The sequence below is a fragment of the Mustela erminea genome, chromosome 3 (assembly GCF_009829155.1).
Source record: "Mustela erminea isolate mMusErm1 chromosome 3, mMusErm1.Pri, whole genome shotgun sequence".
NCBI lineage: Eukaryota > Metazoa > Chordata > Mammalia > Carnivora > Mustelidae > Mustela > Mustela erminea.
In genome coordinates this window covers 142,130,828-142,140,354 of record NC_045616.1, presented here as the reverse complement: position 1 = coordinate 142,140,354, position 9,527 = coordinate 142,130,828, and the positions used below count along the sequence as shown (strand labels likewise).

Genomic DNA, 9,527 nt, shown 5'->3' with positions numbered 1-9,527 from the left:
TAACCAGCACTAATGATAAGATAGCATAACCAAATAATTTACTAGGTAGTGAGAAGTCCATAAACTTAGTGAAAAGGTAAGGTAATTTATGAATACGGAAATGTGTAGGCACATTTCTTCTTGTTAATTTAATTTTTCATTTGGATGAATACAAGAAGATAAAGTGACACATTTTTCTTTGTCATAGGTATAAAAATATCTAGATCTCATGCACAAATGCGTAAAGAATAATCAGAGATAATATATACAGGTAATAAAAATGTAATAGGTGAAACTTGTTACCATAGAAGTGTGTTCTGGAATAAAGACTTAAGTATTGTACACCTTCATGTTGAAAAGATTCTGTAATACGTAAGGACCAAAAAAACCCACCAGTTTTGTACTTCCCTAATGTAACTCAACCACATCTCATCTGGCCTAAGTTTCAGAGTTTCGGGTCTTCACCTTCCTCCCAGCAAATAATTTTCTCATCAGTTAATGACTTCACATTTCTTTTAAAAAAAAAATCTAAAAGCATAGAAGTCATCCGATAACATATTTTCACCTTGTAAAGATCTACATGAAAAGTTTACCTGTTTGCCATCGTTAGGAAGACTAGATTTAATGAAAACCTAATAACATAGACACAATTGTTTAGGCACGAGGGGAAAAAAAAAAAAAATTACTGCTCCTAGTGGACAAGATCCCACTCTTCAAATGATCCAGTAGCTTCCGTACATTCACAGAGATGTCATCAATTGCCATAAAATCAGAGCCCTAAGGTGAATGTCAAAATCTATATATTATATATTTGTGGTTTTCCAAATACCTACCAAAGTACAAACAAATCAACTATGTGATAACAAAATAAGATTCCTTGACCTCTTCATATCACTGAGTAGTTTTTGTAAAATTTCTCCTAAATAAAGAACAAAAAACAAAAAAAACACATGTGGACAAAACAGAAAAAAAATCACAAGTGAAAAAGGGTTTTTTGCTATAATATTTACATGCTATTTTCCTTCCTACATTATGAAAATTTTTAATTGTGGTAAAATGCACATAAAATTGGCCATATTAACCATTTTTAAGTGCATACTGCAGTATGTCAAGCATATTCACATTGTGTACAAACAATTTCCAGATCTTTTTTGTCTTGCAAAACTGAAATTTCATACCCATTAAATATCAAGTACCAATTTCTCTTTCTCCCCAGCCGCTGGCAACCATGATACTACTTTCTGTTTCTCTGAACTTAACAACTCGAAGTACCTCATATAAATGGAATCAAACAATAACTGTCCTTTTGTACCTGCCTTACTTCCCCTAACATAATGTCCTCAGATTAATGAGTCTTGTAATATGCATCAAAATCTCCCTCCTTTTTAAGTCTCAATGTTCTAATGTGTATATATGTCATATTTTAATTCATCCTTTGATGGAAGTTTGGGTTGTTTCCACTTTTTGGCTATTGTGAATAATGTTGCTACAAACATAGCTGTACAAATATCTCTTTGAGACTCTGCTTTTAATCAGTTTGGGTATTCAGAAGAGAATCCTGGTGCTCCACACATGCTCTGTACCCAGGGAGGGGCTGCAGGCGTCCTACAAACCCACTGCCCCTGCTCTCCAGCAGCACTTCCCCTAGACCCTGTACCCCAGTCCTACAGCTGTACCTGACCCAGCACCATTGGTCTAAATCTGAGCTAAAAGTCAACGATATCTTATCGGGAGGAAATACATGCCATGAATTAAACATTGTAATTAATATATCACGTTTCTGTGTACATAAATACTTGTACTTGTTTGATAACCTTTACAAATAGTTTGAAGGGGATGGGAAATGAAGGATACAAAGGATATATGTTTTATTTCCTTAAATCCTCTGTTACTCCACATCACCCAGAAATAAAGACTCCAACAAGAAAAACTCTAACACAGAATTTTCATATGAGCATTGATCGATATACAAAATCCAAGCAGTTAAAACTCAAAACAGACTGACACAGAGCTGCATTATGATCAAACTGTTAAAAGGCAAAGATGGAGAGAGAAGTCTTGAAAGCAGAAAGAGAAGAATGACTTGTTAAGTGATGCTTAGTAAGATTATCAGTGGATTTCTCAGCAGAAACTTTGTAGGCCGGAAGTCAGTGGAGTGATATGTTAAAGAGACAAAATAAAAAACTGTCAGTCAGAAATTCTACTTTTGGTAAAACTGCCCTTCAAGAATAAAGGAGAAATTGACACTTTTGGTAAATAAAAGCTACATGGCCATTCAAAGCCATTCAAAAATATAAAGTTTTCTAATAAAGGTAAATACATAGACAAGCAGTATTATTGTAATTTTGATTTGTAGTTCCACTTTTTATTATTCTATAGGATTTAAAGGCAAAGCCATAAAATATTTATAAATCAGTACTAATGGATACACAATATATAAAGACAAAAGTTATAACAATAATACAATAAAGGGGGAAGGAGGCTACAAAAAAAGTAGAAATTGCTGTAACTTTGAATAGTATATGTAGACAAAGCTAAAGACAAAGAAAACATCTATAGAATATATACAATAGAAAATGAGAACAGATTAGGAACATGTAACTACCAAAAAAAAAAAAAAATCGATCAAACACAAAGTTAGTATGAAAGGCACCAAGAGACATAAACCTATAAGATACCCAAAACCAATAAAATGGCGATACTTAAGTCCTTATGTAATCATTCTAAATGAATTAAACTCCAGAATCATTATTCATTATTATAAATAGTATAAACTCATGAGAAAAAAGATACAGATGGGCAGAAAAGATTATAAAAATAGAATCTATTTATTTGATGTCTACAAGAATCACCTTAGATTTAAGGACATGCATAGATTGAAAGTGAAAGTCTAGAAAAAATATTCCATGTAAATATTAACCTAAAGAGAGCAGCTACAGAGGAGCCAGAAAGGGAAGGACTGTAGAGACTTCCAGGACTGCCCCTGAACAATTTACCAGAGGGTAAACTTTACAAACTCTGAACATTATCTGGAGTGGCCAGGGCTGATGTCTTTGGGTGGTGATTGTTGCTGAAACTCTTTAGGATGTAATGAAACACTCCAGGGATTTGTCAACTCTTTCAAGTCTGTAATATAATCTTACATCAATCTTCATCTTTAAAAGTAATAACAGATATATCCATATATTTACTCTCAGTAGAAGATCTCATTCTATGCCACTCAGAGGTTGTCAGTTCCTATAACAGAGGAACACAGTCCATCCATTATTTCAACAGCAAGTAGTTTCTGTTCTTTCCTCACCTTGCCTGAGGCTGCCTGCAATCCACTAGAGGCCAATTATTAATTCTTCAGAAAAGAAACATCTAAGAAATGTAGCCTTAGAACTTCAAAATAGAGAGTTGTGCCAAGGATTCTAAGAATTGGGATCTCCAGCGCTCTGTCATTACAAAAGCAGATGAATTCTTGACGGGCAGACTGGAAACTCAAAGGTAGCAAAACAAGCAGATGATTGTGAGGATTAGCCTACTGACCCCAAACCGTCAGACAAGAATTAATGACATAAAACTGAGTGAGAGGTAACAGAAAGTGTTTATTTTAATTGTTTTCTTTTGGTTCTGTTGGATACTTCTTTTGACATTCTATAGACTGTTTTATATCATGAAGTCTTATTCCTTATTCTGGGTTTATTTTTAACTCTCAGTTTAACAGAACACTTGAAAAGAAAGGTTGAAATGATCGTTTTAACAATCCGTAATCTAGGTACTTGCTCTTTTTGCTGAGCCAAATATGCTTCAAAAACCTACTCATGAGAGATGATACAAAGCATTATTAGTTGTACCAGCTTCAAATTGTAAAGAACAGAAGATCCTAGTCCAGGAAGTATACAGGGTTTATCTGTACTAAAAATAAAATGTAATGAACTACTTGGAAAACCTAGTGAGATATGCAAAAATTCCAAAATGATTTACCCAATAAAATGAAACTTCACCTTCACTGAGCTGGGTATGAATTAGAGCCCAGTACTGATTACAAAGTCATAAATAAGAAGACCAGTTATATATAACAAGAGTCATTGGCTCTAAAATTATCCTCAGATATATTCTCTCTAATCCAGTGAAAGGAGCCTCAGGTGTATCGCATTGGGTATCATCTCCCCTGCCTTCCTGCCTGTCAGAGTTTCATGAATAAAGATCCTGAATGTTGCTTTTTTTTTTTTTTAAGTTCTCTTCTCCTGCCTCGTATTATTGCTGTTTGTATTAAAACTTTACTTGCTTTTGCTAAATTGTTATGTGTTTTTACTCAGACTTAAAGTGTCAAAAAAAAAAAAAAAATGTGTCAAATGGTCAAGACTGGCCACGTCCTAATATATTTTAAGATTTAAGATTCTTGGACTTTTCTTAAAAAATAATCATTTCACCTAATTGGTCATTCTACTTACAGCCACATTCATAACTAGTAGAAAATGAAAAAAGATTGGGACACCTGATTGGCTCAGTTGGTTAGGTGACTGTCTTCGGCTCAGGTTGTGATCCTGGAGTTCCGGGATCAAGTCTAGCTAGCATCGGGCTTCCTGGTTGACAGGGCAGGGAGTCTGCTTCTCCCTCTGACCCTCCCACCCTCCTGCTCTCTCTCTCGCAAATAAATAAATGAAATCTTAAAAAAAAAAAAGAAAGAAAGAAAGAAAGAAAGAAAGAAAGAAAGAAAGAAAATGACAAAAGGTTTATTTATTTATTTATTTATTTTCAGAAAATACATGCTGTGTTTGGACATATTTCTATCACACAGATCAACAGTCACTTTGGAAAAATTTAGATTTTAAGTTGCTTGTATCACTAAAATACATACAATTTACGTTGCACTAAATGTGTGTCTTTCATAGATGTACAAATTGAAATATTTTGATGATAGAACTTTTTAAAACTGCATACACCATTTCTCTTCATAGAAACATACATTAATTTTATCGAAAAACAATTCATTTAAAGTTTTAGTTCTTTTCTCTGTTCATTAATTTTTTATACACCCATCATGGTTCTCAAACTTGTTTATCTAATAAAGGCATAAAGGCATTTAATTTGAACTACTTTGTAAAAAAAAAGTTTTTATATAAACAAATGAAAAATGTTCTTCCCTTCAAAAACTGTATGCTCCTTCCACTTTTTTTCCTAATTTAAAAAATATCCAGAGAGGGAAATAAGCCATGAGAGCTCTTACTGATAGAGAACAAACTGAGGGTTGATAGAGGCAGGTGGGCAGGGGGACGGGCTAGATGGGTGACGGGTATTAAGGAGGGCATTTTTGTGATGAGCACTAGTGTTGTATGTATGTAAGTGATATAAATCACTGAATTCTACTCCAGAAGCTAATGTTGCTCTGTATGTTAACTAAGCAAAATTTAAATTAAAAAGAAATAAATATTTAAAAATATCCTACTGGCCAAATATCATATTTATAGTTTTTATGAAAAAAAGGTGAGCCAAAGAGATTTTGTTTTAACTTCACTATGGAGAATAGAATCCAATTGTGATAATAAATACTATTTGTTACTGTGACTTAAATTTAGGAACATGTAAGGATCAGTGCAAATGATGGGAAAATAGAAAGCATGAGCTATGTCCAAAGGACATGGCCACTCATTGCTAGGGTTACACTGATTCCTGACTTTCAGTAGAAATTCAGACCTACTTTTGCCAGATCTATCACTTTCTTCAAGGACATTATATACTTTTTTTTGTACATTATATAATTTTTTTATATGGCATAAACCAGTTTTAATAATTTGATTCCAAAGTATACATAACTCCAAACTACCAGTCAGAGACCTTGCATATATGGAACCAAGAATAATCTTACCTCCTTTGGTGTAGCTATTTCTAAAATCCCAATAATTCAGGTGTGCTAGGAAGAGAAACCTCAAGCACCATTCTGTGTTCAGTGGTATTATAACTATTTGATGCCACTGAACTTGTAACTGTGGCAAGATTCATGTCCACACAGCAGATTTCATTCTCCTGAGACATTTTCTGGCTAAAAAATTATTCCTGTATTGAATGTAGATCCTCCAATATAATTCAGGGACAGCATAAATTAGGCTAGTAAGTAGGTAAGAACTAAGTCTAGGCTGTAACCGAATTCATAAAATACATATCAATTTATTTAGAGTCAGAAGAAAGAAAGAAATCACACTAGGGGGCCTGTGATTCATTTCTCTCCAGATTATTAAGAGAATATTCCAGTAGAAAATAAACCAACAGGAGATATAGTAGATGTGGTCTAATCTCCTTGTAAACCTACTGATCATAGAACTTCCCATAAATAGATTAACGGTATTTTCTAGGAACAGATTACTAACCGTGCATTCCTCTGAGCAAAATGATCCTAGTTTAGTACTGGTTATAGCACACAAACCTGGAATCTATGGATTTATAAGGCATGGCTCTTTCATCAACGACATGTAAACTATACAGCTCTCTGGGAGATAAAATAAAGACATCTCAAAACTGAAGTGTTCTCTGCAGTGTAAGATTATCCACCTCGCTCCCTTGGAGGTTTCATCTACTCCAAACAAAAATCCTTGAAACAGAAGGAGCTGGGTAACTGTCCTGTTTTTGTTGCTGTTTGTTTTGGTTTTGTTGTTTGTTCCAAATCTCGTATTGTTTGACTCTGCCCCTTGATTTACTGCATGCATAAAATTATTAAAAAGGCTAGATTCTAGAATTGAGTTCTCTGATTCATGTGGGTCTTAATTTGACAATCCAATTGTTCATGTTGGCACAGTGACCACTTTCCCAGGTGGCTCAGAGTTTATGGATCCAATGTCTACCAAAACTATGTATCTTTTCCCCTGATTTCTTAATTAAATTAATTCCTAATTTAGTGAGACATAATGGCTGTAAGGTCATATAGTGAAACATTAAAAATAAGATTTTGTGCCTTAAAAATGAAGAATAATGAAATAATCTGACGTAGAGTGTGATTTAAACATGGGTAGATAAAAATCCCTGCTCAAAACCATACACTATCCCCTTAGAATAATATAAAAACTGATTTTTGAAAGCTCAGGAAAATAAAAGCAGTAGATCCTTCGGTGCCAAGTCGGCTAAGCATCTGCCTTCTGCTCTGGTCGTGGTCCCAGGGTCCTGGGATCAACCTGCTCAGGGGAAGCCTGCTTCTCCTTCTCCCTTTGCATCTCCCATCTGCTCATGCTCTCTCTCTCTCAAATAGATAAATAAAATCTTAAAAAGAAAAATAAATCCTTGCTAGTCAACAGGATAAATTGTTAATTTAAGGGTAAAAATTTTTTTAATAGTAGAGTTAAGGAAAAATTGTATTTTGTCATTTAGAACATGCTCTAAAGTGAATGTTCCTGTGTGTTGTCTGTGAGTGTGTGTGTGTATTTGTGTGTGGATAAGTGTATGGGCTGAATCACACCCTTACATCAAGTGGGACACTTCAAGCTTAAAGTTGGTAGTGCTTACTAGCTTTTGAAATGAGAAGGATTGTATTCATCTTTCATTATATTAAAGCTATTCATCTGATTAAGTTCTGTGCTAATGAACATGTTGTCTTAGAAAATCTGAAGTAGTAAAAGATCACAGAGTATATGGTCATTATATGATGATTTACATTCCCTGAAACTTAGAAAGGAGTTGTCAAAAGTAATCAATAACTTCAGTGAAGGAAGCTTTGAAATTATGAGAGTTTAGTTTCAAGTATTTTGTTTTAGACAACACATGAATAAAATAAAATAAAACTGAGGAGAAAACTATTCAATCTATCATTCAAGTAACAAAAATTTTATTTAAAGAAAAATAAAACTTCTAACTTCTAATATGTCAGCAATTACCAATTATGATAGATACATTTATAAGTAAAATAGTTGTTAGCAAACTATACCTCTACTCTTAACTACTTTGAAGTATATCTGAATTTTCTATGAAATATTTTACAAGGCTATTGTGTGAAAAAAACAAAAAAGAGCATTGTAAGCAATGTTTAAAGAATATGTATTACTTAATTATTCCAACTGTACATAAATATGAATTACATGGACCTTTTCAATGAACCTAACAAAAGCCTTAACAATAAAAATATTTTAAATCTTTCTGCTTCTTATTAACAAACATTAAGTAGCCTGCCATGTAAGGTAACTACACAGATGTTCTGAGGTAATTAAATTTAAGAAGCTATTAACAAATAAAGTGCCTATTCATTTTCAAGTAACCATTAACTACTTAGTGGAAGAGTAATAAATTTTAGACATTAAAATAAATCTCTGTAAATTTGGACAATCCATTATAATTACCTTTATATAAGCTTTTTGATATTAAAGAGTCAATTACATTCTTATAAGCTATTTTCAATTTTTCTCCAATTGAAAAATAACATCAAATTGAAAACAAAATAATAATAAAAGATATAATAGTAATAATAAAAAATATTTACTGTGTTGTAATATGCCCGGCACTATAAATACTGTTCATGTGTTATCTCTGCATTCGTTGTTCTCTCCGAAGAACTATTATCCTAATAACAACAAAGAGCACAAGTACATGTACTACACTATTCAGTCTTCACAACCTCTATATAATAGGTAGTATTATTTTGCTCATTTTATTCATTATTTTTTTCATATGTAATAATTTATTGTATTAATTTTATTGAGGTATAATAAACACACAGTACTACTTTTGCTTCAGGTATACAATATAATAATTCAACAATTCTATACTTTTCTCAGTGCTCATCACAAAAAATATACTCTTAATCCCCTTGACCTATTTTGTCCTTCCTCCCACCCATCTGCCCTCTGGCAACCATTATTTTATTCTCTTTAAGAGTCTGTTTTGAGCTTTGCCCAGTGGCAGTATCGTAGCCAATGAAGTTTATCCGAGGCGCTATTATTGCTAATTGAAAAGAGTCTGTTTTGAGGGGGGCACCTGGGTGGCTTCGTCGGTTAAGTGTCTGACTCTTGATCACAGTTCAGGTCTTGACCTCAAGGTCATGAATTCAAGCCCTGAATTGGGCTCTACACCCAATTTAAAAGTTAAAAAAAAAGTCTGTTTTTTCTCTTTCTCTCTTTTTTTCTTTGCTCCTTTGTTTTGTTTCTTACATTCCATATATGAATGAAATCATATGGTATTTGTCTTTCTCTGGCTGACTTATTTCACTTGACATTATACTCTCTAGGTCCATCTATGTCATTGCAAATGGCAAGATTTCTTTTCTTTAATGGCTCAGTAACAGTCCATTGAATATATTTATCACCTCTGTTTTATCCATCCATCTACTGATGGACAACTGGGTTGCTACCACATCTTGACTATTATAAATAATGCTTCAATAAACATAGTTCCATGTATATCCTTTCAAATCAGTGTTTTCATTTACTTGGATAAACACCCAGTAGTAGAATTACTAGATCATATGGTAATTCTATCCTCAGGTAAGAAAAGCAAAAGCAAAAACAAATGAACTACTGGGATTACACAAAAATCAAAAGCTTTCACACAGTAAAGGAAACTATCAACAAAACTAAAAGGCAATC

At 33.2% G+C, this 9,527-nt stretch overlaps 1 pseudogene; it reads left to right on the top strand.

Moving 5' to 3' along the window:
• Positions 1-8,829: 8,829 nt before the first annotated feature.
• On the top strand, positions 8,830-9,006 carry LOC116587342 (annotated as a pseudogene).
• Positions 9,007-9,527: the final 521 nt, after the last annotated feature.